The 25,574-nt window shown below is 55.1% G+C and overlaps 1 long non-coding RNA gene across 1 annotated transcript in view; it reads left to right on the top strand.

The window, feature by feature from the left end:
- The first annotated feature begins 14,683 nt into the window (after positions 1-14,683).
- The window catches only part of LOC129783813 (uncharacterized), a 57,103-nt gene continuing 46,212 nt past the window's right edge, over positions 14,684-25,574 (top strand). The window contains exon 1 of the long non-coding RNA XR_008745755.1: positions 14,684-14,901. This is a non-coding gene — a long non-coding RNA (uncharacterized LOC129783813). The remainder of the gene's footprint in view (positions 14,902-25,574) is intronic.

Here is a 25,574-nt window from a genome sequence, read left to right as displayed (position 1 = left end):
AGCTTAATTGTTCCTGGCTTCTCCAAGGTCCTGCCTCTCAACCAGGAGGGCAGCCTCTTCAGGGAAGGAAAAAAACGGGGAAAAAAAGCTGAAGGCAGCTTTGCAGTGCCTCATCCAGGCACCCGTGAGTGTGTTTTAGCGTTCACTGGGTTTGCTGCAGCCGACCAGCTCACCCCCAGGTGCAATGCCTGTCACTGGTTCATGCCTTATGACTCAGAAAAAAGCAATGGCAAGAAATCTCGGGGTAGGGGGAAGCAGCTCTGCCTGCACTGACCCGGGGGTGCCGGTACCACGCTCACACGCGGGGGTGTATTCCCCCATGCACCTACGGGTGGGTGCCCTCCCTGGTTCATCGCAGCCCCGTGGGATGCTGTGCCTGCATCCCGCAGCCCCAGGATGAGCCACAGGGGTGATGCTCGTTTGGGGCAGCCCAGAGAGCTGCTGTCCTGTGGTACAGGGATGGGAACGGGGACCCGACCTTCCCTGGGATGCGCGGGGCTACGGACATGAGCTGGGTCTCTCCGGGCACAGGGGGAATTTGGGGTTATGGCCCTTGGTGGGAAAAATGAGGGGTGTCAGGACCCTCTTCTTAAAACCAGTGGGCGAGGGCTGTCCCTGCTGCCCCAGGGCAGGGAGAGGGAAGGGACCTGCCCATGGCTGGGAACAAGAGCTCCCTGCACTGCAGCCAGTGGCTCCTTCCCAGTGCCACCAGTGGGAAGGCTGGGCGATCTCCCACTGCTTTTCACCTTGTTTCTAGACACAGTAGAAGTGTTTGCAAAGCTTTTAGCGCTCTGTTTTCAGCCGAAAGCCTTTTCCTGAAACTTTAAAACCTCAGGGGTGTCCATGGGTCGGGTTTTCTTGCAGACTGTTGGAGATATTTTCTTATTTGATTTCTGGCGTGTGGTGTAAGCTGGTACAAAAAACCCACATTATACATTTAAAGGCAGCCTTGTAATCAGATTGCTGGGAGATAATATCACGTAAAGCATTTAATCCTGCTTAGATGTAGCCAGCCGAGATAATTATGTACATTGGACCCATAGGAAGTGAGTGGGGAGGGTGATGCAGAAAGCACATATGAAAATTCTTCTTTTCTGTTTGTACCCTGGAGGTGAATGAAATTATATATCTATTCCTTGGTATGATTGAAAAGCTGGCTGGGGGCCAGGCCTGAAATTACCCGTGGATACAATAGTTGTCAATGGAAAGGTGGAGTTGGGAGCGAAGGTAATATAAACACACAGCCGAGCCCTGCAAAATGGAGCCGGGCTCTGCTCGGCGGCAGGGAGGAGCCGGCTCTCACGCAGAGACTGAGCTGGAGGGAAAAGAGGAAAGTTATCCCGTGGCTGGAGCTGGGTCTCGGAAGACCAGGCTGTGCTTGGCCTCAAACCCGTGCCGGGATGCAGGGGGGCTCTGCCCTCCTGGAGGGCTCTGGCAGCCAGGTGGTCCCTCCCCATCGCAGGCAGCGCTGCCGAGCCCCCTCGGTGAAGCCGTCCTGTGTCTCTGCGAGATGGGGAGAACCCCCTGGCCGGAGCACACACACACATACACTCATGGTGAGCACAGGAGGAGGGTTTTTTTCTATTTCTCCATCCTTCTGATGGTGGCAGGCAGCCTTCGGAGGGGCACAGCGGTGCCTGCAACCAGTTTGAAGTGTCCTTTGACCCCCTCACAAGCGTAATACTAATTGCAGTGATTTCTCCCCCCTACTAATTTTTCAGTAAAATTAAAAAACTTCAGATTTTTGAGTTTTGTCTTGAAACAGTAATAACTTTTTGCATTGGCTGGAGGAAAACTTAAACTGTGGCTCCTCTCCATCTAAAAGCCTCAAACCCCGAACGGTAAAGATCTTTTCCTAAGCAGTGCATGTATGTGCTCTTGCAATGGGGTTTAAAAATGACCCAAAACCCCAGCGTAAGTTTGCAGTCTGCCTGCTGATGCTTTTGTGGATGTTTCGAGGTTTTTCAAGCCCTGCTAATGAAGGGGGATGACCCGAGTGTTTAGTAGAAAATGGGAAATTCCCCCAATTCTTAACGGCCCTGGAGGTGGCTGCGTTTGGCAGCGCGGAGTCGGAGGGGGTTCGGCACTACGTGTGCAAGCATGTGTGCCCGGCTGTGCAGCTCGTGCTTGGAGAGCTTTGCCAAGCGTATTGCTGTGACAAAAAGCCCAGCGATGCAGCGCTGGGCATATTTTGCTGCTTTTCTTGTGATTATTTTCTTTTTTTCTTTCAGAGGCTGAATCACCGAGGTGCTGTCCCGCAGGATGGCCGTGGGGACGGTACCCGGTCGGGCAGTTGGTGGCTGGCGAGGAGGCGGCGGAGGAGTCCATGGGGAAGCTCCTCTGCAACCAGGAGAGCTGTGGGGGATGGGCAGCAGGTTGTGCGTATGACTAAGTGGTGGATGGAGAGGCTGCTGATAGCTCGGGTGCGAGGCACTGCAGATGTGTTTGCCCGAGGATTAGGGCTTTGGAGAGGGGATTACCTGGGGCGGTGAGTGTGCGGTGTGAAGCGTTGGGCTTCGTGCTTCGGGGATGTGGCTGTTCCATCCCTCCCAGAGCTGCGGTGCGAGGAGAAAGCACCGTCCCCTTTGCTCCAGGCAAATCCCACCTTACTCCCTGCCTCTGCACGATGCCAGGCATCTCCCGGTGGGTGCCAGGGTGGCACGTGGCAAGCACGTGGCAAGCGCAGAGGCTGGCACTGTGGCACGACGCTGGCTCAGCTGCCACTCTTCTCATGGCATGATGCTGCCTCGGCTGCCGCTCTTCCCTCCCTGGCAGCTCCTTCTGCCTACCCAGCTCACTCGCGCCCAGCCCGAGAGAGCACGGTGAAGGGTTACGGTTATGGTTGTGCAACCGGGGCAGGGAAAGCACGCCTTTCCCCGCACTGGCATGACATGGCTCACGTCGTCGCCCGTGCGTGGTGCCGTGAGTCAGGGAGCAGGAATGGGCGGGTGGGCCCTCCGCGGTGCCGGGCGCTCGCCAGCCTGTGCCGGGGTGCTGGGGAAGGCGAAGGCGGCTGCGGTTTGCAGGGTTGGGCGGGGACAGCAAAACCCCAAGCGAGGGCTTTGCACGCAACCGAACAATAATCCCATTATTAGGGCCCATGCCGTCAAACAAAACACAGCACAAAACATTACTTGGGCTTGCAAGATGCGCGCCCAGGGTAGATCGTAGCACCTGAGTCATTGCTTATAAAAGAATGGATTTCACCTCCCTCCCCTCCCCTTAGGAAAGAAACAATTCAAACCTTAAGACAAAATGACTTCTATTCTTTGTACGCGGACTTTGTTGTACTTGGCAACGAGGCTGCAATTAAAATCGAGACGCTCGCTCTCGTGCGCACACACGCAGGCTCCCAGCTCCGAGCTCGGGAGCAAACATGCGGCTCCTCTCCCTGCGTCGGGCTGGCGCGGGCGCCCCGAGCCCATGGCGCTTGGCCCTGCCTGTGCCACGCTGCCTTGCTTCAGCCCCAGGGTGGACCCCCAGCCTCAGGAACAAGCCTGGTTCTGGGGGGCTGGAGGGAAGAAAAGGAATTTCAGCTCAGCGTGCCCTTTTCCTAGGGCAGATGTGGGGTCATTGAGTTCCTGGAGGAGATCTAATGCCTGTCTCTCTTTTTAGGCAGGTGTTGGCACTGTAAGTGTATTTAGCCTTGCGTGGTCATCCAGCCCACGGAAAGCTACGTGCTCGTGTCCGTGCTGGGGTGCTGGGACTGTGGCTCATGGGTGATCCCCTGGTTGCCCTTCTCTGGCTGCTCCACCGAACCCCCTTCATCTCAGCCGGCCAACCGAAGGGGGTGGCTGCGCGAAGGCTCCTTGGCCGCCTCGGCGGAATGCTCTCCACGTGGTGCCTGACGTGGTGTGTGAGGTGCGAAAGGCCAACACGGGGGTGAAATGCCATCGCTGCAGGACCGGCTCTGCTGCAAACACTTCAGTCTATCCGGAGGGTTGTTCCTAATGGGAAAAAGAGGGAAAATTACACACTGTGGGACCTGCATATTGCACAGCTCCAATATTAGTACCTTTTTCTTATTTTAAGGCTTTTGCAGTGTTGAGGGCAGTCATTTGTGCGAGAACATGGAGAAAATATTCCTAGTATGTCCTTGGTTGAGATTTCTGGGATATGTTTTTGTGCCTTATAATCCTATGAGGGGGGTTTTGAGAGCAGGAAACTGAGCCTGAAGGTTTATTTTAATATAATCTTACAAAATACTGATGATAACTAAAAAGCTTTTGTGTCCAGAGCTGGTTTGCATGGGGAATTGTTTAAATCTCTCTCTCACTGTTGCCTTCTCGTGTTCTTACAGGAACAACTAAGGCATTACAGACGCGACACACGCTCACTCCCCATCTCGTCTCACAATCCTGCTGCTGTGCCTGAAGCAGAAAACAAAACCGCTGCTCCAAACTCCGTATGAAAATAGGAGAGAAGAGAATGGCCTGGATCTGCTTTCCTTTTACTGCAAAATAATTTCCCTGCCATAAAATTACCAGTGAGAGCCAAGGGAAGATTAGGTCATAGGGAAAAATGCCGGCTGGGAAACAATGGAGGGAGGTGCTGGTAACGGCTGGGGTGCAGGGCTCCTCGCCGCCCTCGGCTTCCCCAGGGACCCCTGCCTCCACCAGGATCCCATCTCTGCAAGGTTCTCCCCTCCACGAGGACCCCCACCTCCACCAGGATCATATCTCCCTAGGATCTCACCTCCACAGGCGCTCTCACCTCTACTGGGACCCCATCTCCACAGGGACCCCTATCTCTGCTGGGACCCCCACCTCCACGGGGCCCCCACCTTTGCTGGGACCCCCACTTGTGCCAGCCCCAGCTGCAGTGCTGCTCCCCCAGCTCCACACAGGCCAGGCAAAGAGCATCAGCTCTCCCAACCCTTTATTTCCCTTTCTTTCCCAAGGTTGAATTGACAGTGAGGGCTGGGCATCCCAGTTTCTTCCAGGCTGGTGGTTCAGTCAGGGGGGGCAGCAGGGGCAGGTGTGAGGTTGGACTTGGAGCATGAAGCAGCATCTCCCAATATGCTGCTTTCCCTCTTCCTTTCCAGGTCACGGTCCATCCCAGAGCTGCTCTGCCTCCGGCCCTGCCAACCAGCTTGGCTTTTCCCAGGGATGGACAACCCTCCAGGAGGGTTGGCATGTCAGAAGTCTCCAGGAATTCCGGGGAGATGTCTTAAAACTTGTCTTGGTGCAGGTTTCACAGAAGCTCTCCAGTGCCCTCCAGTTCTGGGTGGTGGCTACCGCCCACAAAAACCTTTGGGAGACCAGGGAAACAAATCCAGACAGCAAGGGGGCCCCGGGGCCTCCCAAGTCATTAAACAAATTAAGTTGTTTAGAACACGAGGCCCAGGTGACTGGGTGTGAAAGTCCCTGAGGCCTCAGTAATTGCTGTGTAAAGGCAGCACTGGTGGGTGGAAAGGAGACAAAGAGATTTTGGGGGATTTTTCCTCCCGCCCAGGTCCCCTGGCACAGCCAGCAGCAGCTCCAGCCCCCTTGGGTGGCATGGGGTGCTGGGGGCTCAGCCATGCTGGCACCACCAGCCCAGGCTGGGACACCTGACGTGATGCTCCCATCCAGCAAGGTGCTGTGCTGTCCCTGTCCCCGGGGCTGGGGCTGAGGGAGAGCTCCCCAGCCCTCCCAAGTGTGCATGGTTTCTTTAAACGGACCTTGGCTTAAAATCCACCGAGGTGTTTCATTGCCTCTTGGACGGCTCCTTGCTCTTGCTGCTTCCCCACGCTTGGAAGAGGCCTGTGAGCAAAAGGGATTTTTTTTTAATTTTTTTTTTTACTTGTGCAAATCTTTTTCCCTTGTGCTTTGTGCAAAGGTGAGCAGAGTCCCCCTCCACACCAAAATGCCAGTGCGGTTTATCTAAACCCCTCAGAGCTGCCGAAAGAAACAGAGGAGCTGCTGCCTTGCCTTGCCTTTCCTTTCGGCCAAGGAAAGATGCAAAACTCCTGAACTCGTCTGCCTCTTAATTTCCACGGTTAGACACACACCGTGCTCAGACAAGATGACAAGCTGATAAGGTGGAGCACTGCAATCTCCCATGGCGAGCGGGTGCGGATGCTGTGGCTCAGGAGCTGCGGGAGCGAGTGGGACCCTCTGCCAGGCACAGGGACCCCCAGCTCCAGCTTCCCCAAGCCCCATGTGCTTGATACTGTCCGTGTACCCCAGCCCTTCATTTCTTAAGGACATTGACCTTTCAGGTCCCTTTTAATTATTATTTGATCAGCGCTTCTCAAATCAAGAAATCTGAAAACACCAGTGGGAAACACCACCTTCTGCTGTGAAGCTGCAAGCTGGGAGGAGACGAGGTCCCTTCCAGAGCCAAATGCTGAGTATTTAATCACAAATACTTAATACAGCTGGAGGCTGCTCCACGGGGCTGCTTAGCACCGCGTGCCTCGGCTGGGGCACTGCTGGGCTGGGCTGAGAGACCCCATTTGCAAGGGTCTGCAGGCAACGCAGAGGGGTCTCTGCAGGGTCTTAGGCTGCTGTGAATGCAGCAAGTCACCCTGCACAGCGTGGAAAATGCTGGTGAGACCCCAGAAGAGGTCTGAGGTTCCTCCTCCGGTGGGGGTGGCTTCTCTCTCCTCTTTTTTTTTTCTTTTTTCCCCCCTCCCCCTCTCCTTGAAGCTCTCCAAAACAAGTGCTGTTTTATTGCAGATAATTTACCAGCTGTACAAAGGCCGCCTTGTACCGCTGAGCTCCAGATGTTTAACATTTCACAAAAAACTTAATCATAAGGTACCTGTTTCACTTGAGCACCAGCTGACTTGGATGGGGAGAGAGAGCTGCCTCCCAGCCTTTGCCTTCCCTCTCACAGGCAGCTGCCAGCGGATCCCAGCCATGAGAGCAGAAAAGACCTGGTGCATCGCAGGTGACTCGGAGTCACTGTGCTGCCCTTCGGGGCGCTGCGGGTGGGTGCCCTGCATAGCTGGTCCGGGATGTGCTTGGCTGGAGCGGCTACAGGGGCTGATCCCTTTTGCTGATCCCTTTTGCAGGGGCTGTCTGCAGTGGCTCAGGCTCTGACAGCTCTGTCGGAGGGTGCCTACAGGTAGGGTCATGGGTGGGCATATCTGCTTCCCACCTGTGGCCCCTGCTCATGGGAAATGGGCATCTCTGGGATGGGAGATGCTGCCTCAGCAAGAGGATCCTGGGAGAAGAGCTGGAAAGGTTCATACCAGGGATTTTGCTGGCCCTGGGGGACAGCGGTCTGCAGGTCTGGATTGTCCCCAAGGGCTCTGGCACAGCCCTGGGCACCTGGTTGCTCGGTGGCTCTGCTCCACATGGCGAGAGCACGGCCGGGTGCTGAGGCTGCACAAGGATGCCTGTGCCACTGCCCTCGCCGTGCTGCTGTGGGGCTGAGAGTGCTGGGCTCCTCCAGAAGGTGGGTCCAGGCTGCCACTGTCAGCTCAGGATGGATCCTGCAAAGTCTTGAGGGCTGCAGTCCTGCAGGAGAGTGGTTGCCTGGCTCTGCTCCATCCCCACCCCATTCCTTTGACTGCAATCCCTTAATTGTTTCAAAAAAGCACATGACAGAAGGCAGGGAGATAATTACAGTCCCTTGCCCCCCTTCCCCCTCCCGCCTTATCTCCGGGGGGAGCATGTTGGGCAAATAGAAAACAGAGAATTAATTCTGGTGGTGGCCGAGGCTCGAGGCTTGGTGAACCAGGGTCTGAATGGCGGGCAGGGCTGATTTACTGCTGTTCACAGAGTCAGCTTTTTATTGCAACTATAATTATTGTTCTCCATCAGGATCCTGTGGAGGTGTCAGGCCAGCACCAGCCGTTCCCTGCTCCCGTGCACCAAGGGCTGGGCAGGCAGGGCTGCCCGCCTTGGCCCAGGGGGGCAGGTGATGTTGCCTGGTGTCCCCAGGCACTGGGGGACGCGCTGGCTCCCAGCCGGTGGTGACCCCTGCCTTGCCGCGGAGCTGCTGTGCAGGTGAGCGCATGTTTCTGGGATGCCTTCCTCCCCAGAGCCCCTGCCCGGGGGCTGGGAGAAATGAAGGCACGAGCTGCAGCCAGCCCGGGGCTGCGCGTCCCCCGTGCCCTGGCGGAGCATTTTCTGCAGAGGGTTGTGATGGGGAGGGAGCAGGCGAAGGAGGTGGCGATGCCAGGGCAGCGTCTGGTCTCATGTGGACAGGGCAGAATCCGACCCAGCCTTCGGCTGGATGAGGCATCTTGTCTGTAAGGTCCAGCTTGAGAAGAAGCCATTGCGTGCGGTGGTGGAAGCGGAAAGCCAAGCGTACGCGTGTGCTCAGGAGGCAGGAGGGGACCTGCCCGTCCTTCTCACCTGCCAGGAGGGACGCTTCGCCACGGGGCAGCGGAGCGGTGACCAGCTCTCCTGGCAGCTGGGAGGCCTCGGGAGTGGACTGACCCACTGGAAAGTGCTCCCCAGCCAAAGCAGCCCCTCATTCTCATGCAAAACGTGCAAGGGGGGAGGGAATGAATCCCTCCGTTGGGGAGCAGAGCTGGGCAACTCTGCCGCAATGAAGTAATCCTCCCCCGCCACCCTGAGCATATAAAGCGCCGTGGAACACAAGTGCCTCTCTGTCCCGTCTCTTTCTTCTCTTTCCCTTTAATAATCTTACTCTTTTGTCCCCATACGTTTACTCTCCATGTCATTGTGCCCTTCTGCTCCGGTCGCTGGCTGCCCATCGTGGCCAGACCCTCTGCCTTGGAGGTGCTCACGGTTACCACCTGTTTTTTCTACTTCATTTTCCAGGACACCTGATGTATTTATTTTCTTTTCTTTTTTTTTTTTTTTTTGCCTCTGGTTTAGGGTCTATTAAGTTTACTCCTTCTTCCCCTGCCCTGGGAGACCCGGTTAATGAGTAACCATAGCGTGCTTGGAGGCAGCTGTCTCAGACAAACTGACGGAGACTTTTTTGGAGCTGCATAAGGGAACGTTTGTTCTGCAGCTTCTCAATAGATCCTTGTGCAGGAGGCAAGAAGTGTGGGGAGAGAAAGAAAGAGACACTAAATCACTGGACTCCTTGAAAATCTCACTGCATGTGTGTGTGTTTTTATTCCTTTTTATAATAGATGTTAGATGAGTCACCTTTTCAAGTTTAAATAATGAATTTATCTTCACAACAGAGCACACAATGTACTTTTTAACAGTGTTTTGGCTTTAAAGTTCTCTTTAAGTAACTTAAGTCTAAAACACACAGCCTATATGTACACTGGCATGGGGTTAGCGTCACAGGAGCGTGGATTTTCTTTGTCCCAGTCCCAATGTACAGCGCATTTTGCTCTTACGGTTCATAATTTTACCTATTCCCTTCCTTTGCTTTTGTTATATGAAGGCTTGGAGGGTTTTACCACACGTTTGCCATTGGTGTTAAAGGCTGTTTTGTCTTCCCTAGGACGCTGGGCTGGCAGTCCAGTAGGAGATGGAGACCCGCGTGCCGTGGAGGAGAGCAGTCCGGGCAAGCGGGGTCCCGTGCCCCAGATCTCCTGTGTGACCTTGGCAATGGTATGTAAACCTCTCTTCCCTGCTTTGCCTTTGTCACTATGCAAACAGGTGACTGATGTGCCTTTTCTCATACTTGCAGTGGCTTTTTCGTTCCTAGTCTGCTGGGAAGCTTGTGGAGGGTGGGTGGGATGTTGGGAGCAGGCAGAAAGTCACGGGAGCAGGGTACTGAATTGCTCCTGGGTGTCTTGAAACTTCTCTCCCTGTGGCTCAGGAATTCTTTGGTTTCTGTCAACCTTCAAGTTTCTTGTGGCCAGCTGTGCACCTCGCAAGCGCACAGGTAACACTTGTTATCTGCTGGCAGAGATTGCTTGTGTGCTAGGGAGCATCACACCGACCAGCCCATGTCCCTGTGTGGCTCAGGTCGCAGTCCCTGCTCCTGGTCCCCACAGCCAGACTGGGACATCATTGCTTTGCTCTCTTGCTCTGGGGTCCTGGGCATCCCCTGTGACCCAGGCATGCCGCGGGGCACAGGACAGGCAGCCTGGCCCTGCCCCTCCTGTCCATTGCATGGTACGAGCGCTCTGAACCCCCATCACCCAGCCAGCTGCAGCATATCATGTATCGGGACGAGTGATGGTAGCGAGATCTTTCACGCGTTCCTGTCTGCACCTGCTTGGGGCAAACCCCGCCGTGCACCGTGGCCCCACATCACACAGCCTGGCTTTGCACAAGCAAAGCACGCTGACACCGTCAGCAGCTGTATGGAGGTGAAAGGAGTGTTTACCAAGGGGTAGCTGTCCTTCCCTCGCTGCTCCCCATGGCCTCTCGGCTGCTTTCAGGGCCAGCTTTGCTCCAGCTCCCTCCGAGGAGGTTTCCCACCACTTTCCCCACTGCCCGAGGCAGCCGGAGCATGTGGAGCAGTGCCAGTGCGGGAGCAGCCCATCCTTCCCCAGGACCCACCGGTGTGTGCCTGTGGTCCAGGCTGCAATCCAGCACTCCAGAGAACACTGAAAACACATAACCACACTTTTCCTCCTCTTTTACAAAACCTCAGGTTTTTTTGTTCCTTTTTTTTTTTTTTTTTTTGGACTTTGAGATTGGTTCAAGTTTTGGGTAAATATTCAGGTTGTTTGTGTTTTACCTGAAACGCAGCTCCCCCTTCCCTGGAGCAACAGTTCTTTATTGGCTCTTGCAGACACTTGGCACTCTCAGTGCATGAAATAAAAAGCTTTTTGTTTCCATATTTCAATATATTTATATATATTTAACTGATTTGGGGAGGGTATTTGAAGGTCAGAGGACTTTCAGAGGTTACAGTGCTGGCCAGGCCCTGGGAACAGCCATCCTGTGGGAACTCATTCCCAAATCACCCTTCCCAAATCCCTTTTGCTTTTATTTTGCCAATGCTGGTGCCTGTCACTAAATGCATTTGGGTTTTTTTGTTTGTTTATTTTTTTTTTGTAAAAATCAACAGCAAAGTCCATGGTGAACTTTATAGATGTGCCATTCACAAACTGGGGTGGTAAGAGTAACATGACCTCAGGCTGTGAACCCAACTGTGCTACCAAGAAGGTGTTTGTACTAACAAAACTTTTACAAGAATAAGCAGTTTTTCTGGCTCCACCCTCCCACGAAAGGCTGGTGCAGCTGCAGGTTAGGGCAGCGGGGCTCCTGCCGTCTTGTGCTGCTTGCCCTGTTTGTCTAGAGGAGTCAGCAGCCCAGTTCTTTCTCCCTGCCCAACACTGACCATTGGCAATTCAGTATCCCGAGGATATTTTCAGCTGGAGAAGAATCGGTGCCCGTTCATCCTCCCGGTGGTATTTCAGCCCCGTTCGGCTGAACACAGAGCCCCTAACCCCAAAGCCAGCCCAGAGCCAGGAGCAGAACTTGCCTCTCCAGCAAAACCCTCTTCCCTTTCCACTTGCCATTGCACTGAGGATTTCCTCTGCTTAAAAGCTTTCACAAAGCAACTCGGGGATGGTGTAGCCAGTGTTTTAGCCTGTGTTCGGCAGCCCTTGGACCAAACCGCCCCATCCTCCTCGCCAAGGAGTGCCTCGAGTCCCTGCCCTCGCGGGATAAAGGATGCTTTCAGCAGCTCTAAGTGGATCTGTTGGGAAACGACGGATTTTCCGTGACTCGGAAACATCTGGTTGACATTCTTATATTCACAGGCTCTTGTGTAATTACCCTTATTACCTGATCTGCATGCACTTTAGCTTGCTTTATGGGCAATTCTGCTCTCCCTCCCTGCCCACACCACCCACCACCATCACACACGCACACGGGCCACTTTCCTAGTTAAAACTTGGTGCTTTCTTCCTCTGGCTCAGGTCTCCCCTCCCCATCTCAGCAGTGGCTGAGGAATGCGAGACAGGAATGCTGTCCTCTCGCAAGGAGCTGGGGAAGGGGGGGCTGGCTATCACTTAAAAACAATGTCTTTGTGTTTCCAGCCAGCTGTAGTCACGCAAAGCCATGCCTGGGTGTGCAGGGCTGCTGGCTCTGCGCCTGCTCGCCTGCTGCCTCACCTGGCACTGGCCTGGCAGAGTTCAGCATCTTCTAAAACCTTTAACCATCACGTCATGTTCTTGCAAAACCAGGGCTGGGAGCATCCCATAAATCAATGCCAAGCTCCTCCGTGAAGGATTTGCGCACCTTTCCATTTCAATTCCTTCCTCAGACCACCCTCAGAGGCCACTGAGGGTCTCTGTGCAGGGCAGGGGTACCTCACCGCCACCCGGGTACTTGGCATGGTCCTTCACACCAGTCAGATGTCGCCAGCAAAAGCCTGTGGAGCCGTGGCAGAGCCTCACAGCGCTGCGAGTCGCTTCTGGTGGTGATGTCTGACAGTGCCGCGGCCTGTGGGCACGTGGCTTTGAAGGAAATGCCACTAGAAGAGGGAGCAAAGCTTTTAAATTATTAAAATGGTAATTTGCCTTCTGAAATCCCTGGCCACCCAGCCATGTGGCTCTGTGCTTCCAAGCGCTCCAGCTGATGGGAGCCCTTTAGAGACCCAGTTCAGGTATTGGGTCAGCAACAGCCATTCCCGTGACTCCAGTGAGCTCTGTGTCTCATTCTGCCCGGGAGCATCACAAGGCCAAGTGCTTCCATCCTGCCTGGTGCGACAGGGCTTTCCTGCAGAGCAGCTGGGCCAGTTCTGCATCCCTGTGCCTGTCCGCCTGCAGCCCAGTCCTGAGCCGCTTTCAGGAGGGGTTCCTGGCTGAGCTGGGCACAGGACAGCGCGCCGGACCTGGGCATGTCCAGCACTTCCTTCCCTGCAATAAATACCGAATTAGCCTCTGCCATTTTTGGCACTGGTGCTATTATTTTCCATGCTCGTTAGCTGCTCCCGAGGTTTCTCACCTGGTGCCCAGGGCAGGCTGCCTGCCTGTGTTTGTCATTTGCTGGTTCAAGTCCTGCCACACTTGGGAAGGTGCAGCTTCTAACAGGTGAAGGATTCCTAAAAGCAAAGGGCAGCTGGAGCCAAGCAGAGCTCCCGCGCCCAGGGGAGAGGAGAGGAGCAGGCAGCTCTCTTCTGCCCGTGACTCACAGAGCAGCAAGTGCCTGCTCACACGCAGCCAGCCGGAGGAGAATAGGCTCCATCATTTTACTGACGGGTGAGAAAAGGGAGAAAAAGAGAGCAGCCAAATTTCTGTGCTTGAATAAAACCAGCGGAGCTCTCAGGAGGCTGGAATCAGGACTTTCCTGCCACTTCGCAGCAGCTCAGGGGTGTCAGACAGACAGTGCTGGCTGCACCCTCTGGGCCCTGAAGCTGCAGGGACTTGCAGGGCGCAGTGCAGGGCTGGCGAACCCCGTGGGAGCAGCTCCCAGAGCCCCACGCCCCTGCATGGGCATCGCCCCCGGCCGGGGGACAGGATGGCTCTGGGGGACAAACGGGGGCTGCGGCATTGCCCCGCATCCACACGTTTTCCCAGCTCTGCTCTTTGCTGCAAGTTGCAATCTGGCGCTTGCCAAACAGGTTTTAATTTCCAGAACATGGGTATGAAAAAGCAACACAACCCCCCTCCTCCACAGCCCTAAAATATTATTTTTTTTTCTTTTTAATATACCATAAATGATGACCTTTTACCTCCTTAAAAAGGCAGCCAACACAAGCACAACAATGTGATTTGTGCAGCATTTCAGTTGCGGTTTCTTCAAGAAATTCATCTGGTCTCGAAGCAATTAAGGGAAGGGAAGCATTTCCACCCCAGCTTTGGGCCCTGAAAACCTGCCAGGAGGGATTTTTTTCCTTCCCCTTCGCTCTCCCTCTTTCTTCCCCAGCCCTCCTTGCTCACTTGTCCTGGGAAACTTCTGTGGTTTCGCTTTGGCAGCTCTCCTGAGCATGCGAGGATAAATCCCGACCTGCTGCAGGTGGGAAGACGCTGGATCCAGGTCCCTGCGCCTGCGCAGCTGGTGGGGTGGGACATTGCCCACCCAGAGCCGAGCCCAGTGGCCAGCCAGCCCAAGGGGTGTGCGAGATGCCCCCCCTTTGGCACTGTCCACCCTCTCCCCTGCCCAAAATCCGGTCGTCCCTCCGGCAGAGGGGCTGTGCCTGGAGAAGGCACGGGGGCATGGTGGTGTTGGTCCTGCTATTGCCACCCACCTTGTGCCCTGTGTCCCCTTCAGGGCATTTCGCTGGCTGGAGGCAAAAGCACGGGGGAAATGCGTGGCACAGGGCCCCGTCCCGCGGGGAGAGACAGGTGACTTTGCCTGGACGGAGCCTGCTTGCAAGAATGGGCCTTAAATTAGCCCCTCAGTCAACAGCACAGTTAATTGCTCATTCATTCCACAGATGGGTTAATAATTAAGTTAAATTAATAATTGGGAGAATAATTAAACTAAACAATAACCAATACATGGGACAATTGAAGTAATCGGTCTCCGTGCTGAGCGCTTGCTGGGGTTATTCATTCACCAGCGGTTTGGGGACGGATTCTGCCCTGGATGGCTGCGCCGTGCCACCGGGATGCGGCTGCGGGATCCCGGGGATCTGCCGGGCTTTTCCCGGCGAAGCCACCGGCTCTTCCCCCCCGCCCCGGGGCCCGCTGCAGGGCAAACCCAGCCCCACCGTGCCCCGCCCGGGGGTCTCCCCCGCCGCCTGCGCCCGCCCCTCCCCGCGGCCGGCCGGAGGGAGGGACGAGGGACGGAGGGAGGCGGCTCCCGGCCCGGGGGGGGAGGAACTACAAGTCCCGTGAAGCCGCGCCGCCCGCCCGCCGCCCCGGGGCTATATAAGGGGGGAATGGCCCGGCCGCCGCAGTCGGAGCATCCCCGCCCGCCGGGGAGTCGGTCCCGGTTCCACCCCCCCCGCCCCCCCCGGTCACCTGCGCGCCCCGCGCACGGCTCCTGCCCCGGTGCTCCCGGGGCCATCCCCGCCGCTATCCCGCCCCTCGGCGGTGGGGGGGTCCCTCGCACCGGGGGTGGGAGCGGGGCCGTGGGTGAGGATGATGCCGGAGCCCCGGCACCGTGCCGGTGCGGCCCGCCGGAGGTAGGTGCCCTGCTCGGCCCCGGGGGGGCGGCGGGGGGAACGGGGTCGGGGGGCGGCCCACGGTGGGCTGCGGGACCCCGCGCGGGGCGCCCCGCCGGGCACTTGTTCCTGCCGCCTCCCGGTCCCGTTAGTCGGCGCGGCCCCCGTGGGGGGGGTGGGTGGGGGGCAGCTGTGGGTGCACCCCGGGGGGCCCGGTACGGCGGGGCTGGGCGAGCTGCGGGTGCCCCCGGTGCCGGTACCCCCCAGCACCATCCGCCTTTGTCCCGCCGGATCCCCCGCCCCGGGGGCGAGGGGCTCCCACCCGGGGATGCTCCGCAGCCGAGCGCGGGGGGAGGGCGAGCGCGGTCCCGGCTGGCAGAGGGAGGAGGGGGGTTCCTCAGCTCTCTTAAGAAAAAACGTGTGTGGCGTGTTTTTCTTCGTGATTTTTTTTTTTTTTCTGGGAGGTGGGGGGACACTACATGACTTTTTCCATCCCTTCCTGTGGGAAAACCTCGTTAGAAAGGTCCCCGAGGGCTCCGTGTGCCTGGGCAGGTGCCTGGGTGAGGTATAACCCTGGTGAGCCTGCAGCCCCTTCCCCAGCTCTGCTGGGGGTCTGGGGGGTCTCCCCAGCCTTTGGTGCTGCCTGGCATGAGTCCGGGAGCGAGAAACACTTGATCGGGGTTGGTGATGCAAGGTATCTGTGATGCACAAGAGCACTTTTGTGTGAATTCTGGAAAAATATGAATGACTCCCTTATTTTGCTCGCTACAACAAAAAGACCACACCAGTCTAGACCTGCAACCAATAACACACACAAAAATTAGTGCTGTCTGCTCCAAGGGACCCAGCGTGTCGAGGAGAACACCAGCCCTTCCAGTGTGTGAGCCTGCTGATCCGTACGGAAGGCGAGGGATGCTTGTTTGGGGAAAGGATGTTTGAGGTTACTTTGATATAAACAAGAGAAGCTTTTATTGCCCAGACATTGTTAGTGTTGCTCTTTGCTGGCTTGAAATGCATTTCCTCTGAAGGGTTTTGAGACTGGAGGAATTGCTCAGCTCTCTTGCTAATTGAGACATCTTTTTATAATCACAGTCACAGCTGGTGGGATGAAAGCTGGGGGGAGAGGGCTGTGTGCAGTGACTCAGGCCTTGGGAAGAAGCTGCATCTCTGTTTGCCTGGCACTGTGAAGGGGAGGTTCCAGCCTGGAGGCTGGAGCAGGGTATGCAAGGACACCTTTCTTCTCTACTGTCAGGCAGGTGATGTTTTCAGGGCATCCACTTTCTCATTTCCCCGTAAAACTAGGGATGGATGTCCTTCCTGCAGCTGTGGTGAGTTTGAGCCCCCTAACAAGGAGACATCATGGCCCAGAAGGGTGTTGCAATATTTTTGTGCTCTCCTGGCTCTTTTTGCAGCAAAGTCTTTGAGAAAGAACTGTTTGAACTTGCTCTTTCTATGAAGCTGCTTGTTTACCAGTTGCTCTCCATGCTCAGGTGTCTCGAACAAAAGGTAGTCTGAGATGTGGCACCCCTCAAGCTTCGTGTGACATGTTGGTGATAACTGTTTCTGGGGTGCTGTTGAGTGGCAGCAGGGTGACTCTCTGCAGCCCTCCTGACAGTGGGGCTGTGAGGGTTTCTGGTGGGGAGAGGGTCCCTAAGTGAAGCATGAAGGTGCTTTGTCAAGTACAACGTATGCGAAGGGAAATACTGTCCTGTCCGCTTCTTGCGCTGGCAGGAGGAGGTGAAGTTGCTCTTACAGCCGGTGTGTTCCCTTCATGGTGTCTCCCAGGCTGCAGGCTGGTAGGGCTGTGCTGCTGGAGTTTGATCTCTGCATGGCAGAAACCCGCTGCGGAGCGTGGGGAAGGCTGTAGCTGGCAGGGGAGATGCTGGCTGCGGTGGGCCGTGGTCCCTGGCGGGTTTCTCTGCTGGGCTCGGGTGCTGTGCTCTGGCAGGTTGAATTACAGCGGCTGGGGATGTTGGTGCTTCTCCTGCTCAACAGGCTGGGACCAGGCATGTGTCGCTGCCTCTGCTGAGCCCCTAAATTGGTGTCAGCAGAGTCCAGAATGGATCCTTCTGCCTGCAGCAATGGGGGCTGCATGAGCCATGGGGTCAACAGCCCAGGCGGTCTCACCCCCACAGCTCAGGGGACTCTGTCAGGACTTGTTTCACAGACACTGAGCTGCTGCTGCACGAAGGACCCTGGCAGAGCCCTCGGCCACCGCCCTGCCGCAGCTGTGGCCTGGGAAAGGTGCGTTCACCCCTTCTGCGCTGCCAGAGGAGGGATGCCCTATAACAGACCAGGAAAATTGATGGTCATGCTGTTGCTTGCAGTGGACATCATGAACTGTTTGAGGACCAGCTAAAAATAATATATTACTATAAACTATGTATTAGGGAGGTTGCTAAACCAGACTGAGGTGCCGTCTCATCTACACTTGCCTGCCTGGGGGGGCTCAGTGGATTACAGGCTGTGGAGCAGACAGGGCTTCGGGGATGTTGCGACTCGTGACTCCCGACTCCCTCCAAAGCAAAAGCTTCTGTCTGCAGCAAAGCCCAGCTGTGAAATCTGGAAGCCCTGGACTCTGACCCAGCTTTTCTGAGCGCTGGGGTTTGCTGTGCATGCCTCTTGTGCTTGCTTTTAAATATATTTGATGTAGTAGCATCACTTCTCCTTGGTGATGGGTGTTTTTTTTAGTAGCAGCTGGCTCAGGTCTAGACTGCTTGTGCTCAAGCTCTTCTGTCAGGGATTCTGTATAAGAAATGATCGGAGTGCCTTAAATTTTAGGAGATCAAAAGTTTTGGGTCACACCCGCTCCCCCTCCCTCTGGCTCGCTGAGCCCCAGACAATGGGGGGATAATGCCAGGAGCACAATGCAGCCTGCTGGGGGGCTTTTTGTTTGTTTGAACTTTGAACAGAAAAGCAAAGCAACAAAAGAGAGGGCAAGAAAAGCACAGTGTTTTGCCAGTTACCACGGCCAGCCAGAAAGTTATAACCACATTACAAAGGGCGGCCTTGTTCAGAGTGGCTTATTTCATCAGGAAGATGTATTTAAAATAAAAATGAAGGGGCAAATGCTAGCATAAAGTCCCCCATGTTAGTATAAACACTGCATGAAAACACTTTTATTACCTTCTATAACTCCCTAATAAATACTGTTCCTTTTTGATGAAAGCTCTTAGCACAGGATTAGGGTTTACAGTGCATTGCCTTATTAGTCCCTGGGGACAGAGCCCATGTTCAGTGTGGCTTCAGGTCCTGCTCTGCAGCCTGATTTCAGTGCTTCAAAGCTTCCCCCTTTTCTTATTTTTGGGTTTTTCCCCCCCTGTGGCAGCATCTGAATTGCAGGCAGTGCTTTCCAGGACTGACACACGAGAGGAAAACCGGAATGCGTGTGGTTAAGGAGGTTGTTCTTGCTTCTAGTTCATCTGTAAGTGTGTTTTCTCCCAAACAGAGCTGATGAGGTGTGAAGGACCTTGGTCCCAGGGTTGTGCTGCACCCATGCCCTAAGAAGGTAACATTTTTTTTTTCTTCAGTTGGCTGATTCTTTCTGCCAGGCCACAGATGTTTTCTGAGGGCTAAACCCTAAGCCTTTAAATAAATGTGTTTGATCCCTGGGTGGTTGTGTAGCTTTCCTGCAAAAAGAGCCCAGAATGGGTTTCATACTGGAAGCAAATGTTATCTAGCCAGGCTCTTAAAGCTTATTCCTCTGGGGTTTTATTCTTGCCTTTTCTCCCTGAGGGGGCACCAGAGCTGTCATCTATCTGGTGCAGCTGCAGCAAAACCTTCCGTGGTCTTGCAAAGGACAAAACTTGACAGCAATGGCTCTAAGTAAAGCTCAGCCTAAGACAGCCTTGAACCTCTCAAGCAACATGACTTGGCCACGAGGGCCAGGGTGTTTTTGCATGGTACTGCACAGGATCTTTAGGCTGGCTTTGAAGTGCTGCCGTGGACTGCTTACACGTGTCCTGTGCTGGGTCAGGTGGAGGCAGGGTGCTTCTGGACCTCGGTGTCACATCTTCTCCAGTCTGGGATGGATGGGGGCTTTACTGCTGTTGCTGGAGTTTGCTTCTGCTCTTACCACTGGTGGTCCTTTAAAATGCACTTTTCAGGCCAGTGTCTTTCAGGAGTGGCTTCTGAAATTTGGGAGTTTTTTCCAAAGCTGGTATGAGAAAACACACTTTCAGTGCATGGGCTCACACTGGCAGGCAGAGCATTGTTTTGGGTCTTGTAGGCTGGATGGTCGTGGTGTTTCTGTGAGGTGGCATTCTCCTCTGCTTGTCTCTGCTCTCTGCAGATAAACTCAGGGCTGGCCCATGGCCAGGTGGGCTCTGTCACTGCTGGAGGGACGGGAGCCTCCTGCCAGCGTCTGGGACCTAGGGTGCCAGTGACACCAAGAGGCAGCCTGACTTGTTCTGTAGCTGGATGGCCAAACACCTATCTCTGATGCAATGAGCTTGGAAGTAGACTCTAGGAATTAAAGCTGACAGGAGCTTCTCTGTTTCCAAGACTCTGGAGAGCAGGTCCCCTTGCCTGCTGGGGAGGGTTTTGTGTGCAAGTTGTAGCAGCTTGCTTCGTGGGCAGCTGGAGCTCTGCTATGGACCAAATTTTGCACATGTGGTTCCAGCATCACCTCAGCAAGTTGAAAATGAGGAGGCAATGAGGGAGCCTGGTGGACTGAGGTCCTGGTGAGATGCTTGCGTACCTCTGGGGTGACAATATGATGAGCAGGGCTCAGTTTGGGTGTGTGGGGAAAAAAATGGTATATGGGCTGTGGTTGGTGTTGTGTGAGATACCAGAAACACTGCAATGCAGCCCTTGGGGGTACCAGAGTGTCCTGCTAGGCTGTGCTTTGGGGGGGACTCTGTCACCAGTGGGCATGAGCAGAGCAACAGCTGATACCAGTCACTCTGGAAGCAATTGGGATCTGTGATGGTGCTAAGCTGGAGCTGAAGCTCACCAGCCGAACTGCTGTGGCTTTAGCTCTGCAAGACTGAGTGTGTCTGCAGAGAACTCATCATCGCAGTCAGGGAGGAAGAGCTGCTGGCCTGCAGCTGGATGGCAGGTGTCTGTCCATGTGAGCGGTGGGCAGGCTGTGTTGGCCATGGAAGTGCTGTCCCCTCTTGCCAGGGATATGGTGCAGGCTTGCATCTCTGGGGGCATGGGGTTCACACAGTTGCTCCTGTATCACTGGCAGGACAGTGGCATCCTGGCCCACCAGCGGGCATTTGAGTCAAACATTGTTCCTGGGAGATCCCTTTCTCTGCAGCTTGTTGCTCCTGAGGCAGGAGGAGCTGGAAGCAGCAGAGCAGCTGGTTCTGGGGAGGAGAAGGTGGCTTGTGTAGCTGGTACCTGTCTGTGGGAGGGAGGCAGACATCTGCTCACAGGGTCCGGGCAGCTCCCTCAGCAAAGGGGGAACTGGATGGTGACAGTCGTCCTACCTCTTACGTTTGTCCAAATGGTATATGTCAAATCCTCCCAGCCGAGGACTCGGGAGGGGGCAGGGGGCCTTCCCAGCCCAGCAGACTGGATGGGAAATAATGATCCCCTTTTTATAGCTTCTTCAATTGTTCCTGAAAATCCTTTTTAAAAGGAGGAAAGTTCCTTCCTTCCTTTCAGCTCCCGGTATCTTTAAGAATTCACTCTATTGTAAGCCCAGGACAGAGACCCTTCTATGAGGGCTGCATAGGCGCTCTTCGGAGGCCCCCTCCCCGTGCCCCCTCCCACCCCATCCCAACAAGCCCCCATTCTCCTCTGAAGAGGGTCCCTCTGTCTAACGCCAAGTAACTCTTAAGGGTAGCATTTATCCCCAGGCACTCAGCTCACAAAGAGTGCTGGAGTGTCAAATAAACTCACTCCAGCCTGCAAAGAGAAGAGGAAGAAAATACAAAACCCCCTTTATTTCCACCCCTGCAGGGAAACAAATACGGACTTTGTGCTGGAGAGCAGCAGCGCCCTAACGAAGCTGGGTAGTGTGCGTACTAATGTATCTCTAATAAAATTGTGTGTGCATGCACACGTGATGGTGTGTGCGCAGACCTGGCAGACGAGCAGTAAATCAAAATCCCTCCGAAAAAATGCTGGCCATCCTGTGTGCCCACTGCTTTCTAGGCAGAGCTGGTCATCGCTAGCTCTGGGCAGCATGCTGGTGATCTCCGTGGGTTTGCTTTTGAAGAGGGGTGTGGGGAGGAAGATGCTGGTGCTGTCCTGGGTGCTCTGCTGAGGTTGTCAGCAGAGGTAAGGGGCCTGTGGGAGGTCTGTGCTTGGCCACATCTTCAGCAGACCCTTGTAGCTCTGACCAGACCTTTGGAAGGGCTCAGCGCAGCTGAGCGCTGCTGCAGGTGCTCATTTCATCAAGAAACTGTTGCAGGAGGAGAATTCAGCTCTTTGCCCTGCTGTGGGCACTGCACGCCCTTGCAGCTGGTATGCTACTGGTGGTGTGAACTGCCGCCTTTTTGTGAGCCTTGTGGCTGGATTTGTGCTGAGCGGGGGAGACGTGCTGCCCTGGGAAGAAATCGTTGTCTCTTTTCTGTGGATGGATTTAAACTGTCATCCTCTGTGTCAGAAACCAGCGTGACCAGTGCTGACCAAACAACTGGGACAGTAACATCCAAGCAAGGGATTGGCTGGTGCTGCCTGCTCCCTGGGGACGTGTCCACCAGCATGGCCGGCACCTCTGCTCTGCAGTAGTAAGAAAAATCCTGCTTTATGTTTCTTCATCTTGGCACGGTCTTGGCTGCTTAATGCTGAATTTGGGAATATCTTGCAGCTGTGCTACATGGGATGTGCTCAGATGCCCTCAGATACTCCTGCAGCTGCTGGCAGACCTGGAGAACAAGATGCAACTCTTGACTGTGCTGTAGTGGCCGAGGGTCACTGCTGCTCCCTTGTCCTGACGCTTGTTTCTCTACAGGTTTTGGTAGCTTGTCATTACTGAAAGGGGCAGATGCTGCCAGCCACAATAGCTGTTGGACTGTCTTCATACCTAGAAGTGAGGAAACAAGAGTCAGACCATGTGCAAGCTTGGGACTTCTCCCGCTCCACCAAGCAAATGATCCTGAGCCAAGAGGATTTGTTTCTGGATGTTTTCTCTCAGCTGGGATCTCTGAAGTCATAAGCTCTTGTGGACTGGTGTGGGTTTTGGATGCTCCCTTCTGTCTGTAGCTGGGAATGTCATGGCCAGAAGGCTGTGGACATCTGCTTCTCTCAATCTGGTGGATTATTTCTTTGGTATTATTCAGCTAGTGCTGTGGTTTTTACTGATCTGGTGGAACTGGCTTCGTTCAGCGAGATCTCCCAATTGACAGATGTGGAACAGCAGCAGTTACAGCCCAGTGCTACAGTTCCTGTTCTGGGCTATTTAGAGCATCATGGCTCTGGAGGAGGAAGGAGTCCATACGCACATATAGGACAAATCCTGCTGGCCTTAGGTGAGTCAAGAATATGTACTCCTCCCCCCTCTTTTTTTTTTTTTTTAAAAAAAAAGCCTTCCTGTGGGACTGGCTACTTAGAAAACTATATTTTCCCTCACTTGTAGGGAAAATGCAAAATCCAGTGACCTGCTGCACTAGGGGCAGTAGGAGAGTAGACAGGCTTGTGTCTGACAGCTGAACGGGCTTTCCCCTCCTGTTTTAACCAAAGCGCTAACTTCTTAGTGTTATTTGAGCCTGAAATCTCTAATAAGAGTTTTCTTCCTGGAGTTACCTTGCTGAGTAATGGACAAAGGAGTTAAAGCGAGGCAGTCCCCAAGCAGGTTTTCCTTTCTTTCCCCAGCAAGAGGGATCCCCCCTGGCTTCCCCCACTTGGAACGTGTCGAAGCGAGCAGTGGTGGCTGTGCAGGGGAGCCTGCTGCTTGTTGGGCTTACTGGGGACAATGTGGGGCTTGTCCTGGGGGTACCGCGGGGCTCCTGGGGCCTGGGTGGATGCAGGGGGTGTGAGCTGAAAGGCTCCCTTTGGAGGGGAGGGCAGCGTCAACCTCCTTGCAATGGAATATCCACTTTCCTGGGGATTCTAGCAGGGGGACTGCTAGAAAATGTTGCCAGGGCTTTGTATTTTGAGGGGACTTGCAGCAGCATTGATATCTCAGGGGTGTGATGCTGGGAGATGTGCCCAAGGGGCTTCGCAGGAGCAGCTGTGGATGTGTGAGGGTACGTGGCCTGGGAGAATGGGGATTTCTGCTTCGGTGGAGAATAGCTGGTGGTTCCTGTGCTGGGGGAGATGGAGTTTGCCCTCACCAGCCTTTTGTGCTGTCTCTTGTCTGGAGGTAAATAAATGCAGTGGTCCTGTCTTTGTTTTCATCTGGGACTGGCCTGCTAGTGACACCTGACTTCTGTGGTCCCTGTGTGTTTTGGTGAGGACATCCTCCTTTGGTCCCAGTTCCCTGTGCAGGCTTGCAGCGGCTGCGGCCCTTTGCTCTGAACTGGAGTGGGTCCAGCTCGGTGTTGGGGCATGGAGCAGAGGTGGCTCTTCCACTTGGGAAGCTGCTGTGGTTCACCCTGCTTAGACTGCTTTCTCATGTGTGGGGCTATTTTTGTCGTGAACTTTCCTCTGGGAGAACAAGGCTGAGATGTGATGAATAAAGGGAAAACGGCTGCTGGGAGAGACTTGGGTTTATTAAAGTACACTTCTGGTTTTGGGTAGAGCTCATCTGTTCTTGTTTGCTGGTGATCAATCAGTCCAAGAAGTTTGATGCAGGCTGGCAGGGATGTGAGGTCTATGCTGGTGTCCAGTATGGCTGTGGACATGCTCTGCAGCAGCTGAGTAGTGGGCTGTGCCAGTATGGTTAAAGAGAAATGGAGAAGAACTGTAAAGCTGCTGTTACTCACTTTCACTGAGTGCAGATCCAGGAGGATGAGGTGCGTGGCCTCCCTGGAGAGACAGCTCTGCCAGCTGGGTGCTCTTCAGGATGGAGGGAGATGGCAAATGCAAACCTGAGGAACTGAGTGGCTGAAGCTCACTTGACTTCTGTTCTGCACTGCAAACTTCCAGCTATTTGAACAGAGTTGGATGCTTTAATTTCCTTCCCTTGTCAGTGTCTGACTGGTGCTGTTACATCTCGGCCTTTTCTCAGCCCCTTGGGACTGTGGTTTTTCCTTGATGAGCATCTGAATGTACCAAGTACATGACTCCATCCCTCTGTAGCATGAGTCTCTTGGGTTTCTGTCCTGTCCGGGCCTCTGAAACCCAGGCTGGAGGAGGGGTGAGACTGCACGTGCCCTCGCTGGTAGCACAGCAGGTTCTTGAGTGCCGAGCTCCTTAGCTGAGGGGCTAAGGCAAGGCAGAGGCTTTCCACCCTGGACTAGCATAGCGCAGCTCAGGCCTGCTTGGCTCTGCACCGGCTTCTGCGCTAAGGGGCCAGGCTGGTACTTGGAGTTTGGTTTTATTTCTTGCATCTTCAGCTTTTTTGGAGAGATGTCCTGTGAACGGATGCCTTTGCTGTCTGCTTGGCTGCTCTCAGGTGCAGTAAGTGATGCACTGAGCCCTGCTTGCGCTAGGGACCTTGCTGGGAGCCTGGGTCCCTGGTGCAGATGCCAGCCCTCCTGTGAAGCTGCTGGCGGGGCTGGGGCAGCCCCTTCTGGCACTGCCCTTCTTTCCAGGGATCCGGCAGGAAGCATAAACCGCAGCCTGCTGCGGAGATCCCTGCCTCTGCCAGCAGGCAGCAATAGCTTGTTAACATGAGCTTAAGTGGCAATCCCTCGTCACGCACTCTGGCCTGTCAGAGGCGCTTTGCCACCTTTAACTGCTCAGTGGCATCCCCGGACTGGCCTCTCCACCTCCCCCTGCCCCCGCCCCGCGCCGTGCCCGGTACCCTCTGCCTGAGGGGTGCTGCTGGGTGCCTGGTGGTGTTTGCTCCCGGGAACTCCCATGCAAATAGGCAAAAAGCTTTCGGGTCTGATGCACCCCGCTCTCCCTGCTCGCATCTCCCCCGCGGGCTGTTCCCCCCTCGGGGGGCCGAGCCCCCTCTCCCGGGGCTGCGGGGGGGGGAGGCGGGGCGGGGCGGGCGGCGCTCCTGGGTGCGCGCTGCCCCCTGCCGGCAGCGGCGGGCAGGGACCGGGCAGCAGCGGCAGTGCCGCGCGCAGCCGCCAGGGGGCGGGCGAGGGTAGGCGGCGCTGCCTGCCCGGGCGTTCGGGTGCGGGGGGGGGGGGGGGGGGAGGGGGGCGGCGCGCGTCTTTGGCGGCCTGGGAAACGCCAAATTTCCCCCCTCACACCCCTTTTCTCTGGGTAAACTCCCCCAAATTCTACCTCGGACCCCAGCTCTGCGTGAGCCTCTGCCGGGGCCAGGGAGGGAAGGAACCCACCAGCTGCCATGCGGCTCCTCGGGCTGAGAGGGGGGTGTCGAAGGCGAGGTGGTGATTGCTGGTGGGGGGGTTTATCTGAGGGGTTTTAGGCTGGAAGTCCATTTTTGAGGATTTTGGGTGGTAGGAGAGAAGATGGCTGTGGAGAGCATGGTGTGCTTGCAAACCACTGAAGTGGTCAATGCAAAGGAGTGGCAGAACAGATACATTTCTTCTTACCCAGTGAATTTTTAAGATGGATCTCTAATAAAAAAATAAATGAGGCTGAGAGGCGGTATGAACAGCATGCTCTTTGTTCTGATGTTACTGGTGCTTTGACAGATGGGACAAATCCTCCCTGTGCTCCTTTCCTCTTTATCTCCTCACAGCCTTGAGCACCCTGTGGGGGCTCGGTTCGGGTACCAA

Source organism: Falco peregrinus, chromosome 2 (genome assembly GCF_023634155.1).
Source record: "Falco peregrinus isolate bFalPer1 chromosome 2, bFalPer1.pri, whole genome shotgun sequence".
Taxonomy (NCBI): Eukaryota; Metazoa; Chordata; class Aves; order Falconiformes; family Falconidae; genus Falco; species Falco peregrinus.
Note: the sequence above shows the minus strand (reverse complement) of the source record. Positions and strands in the feature narration are given on the sequence as shown.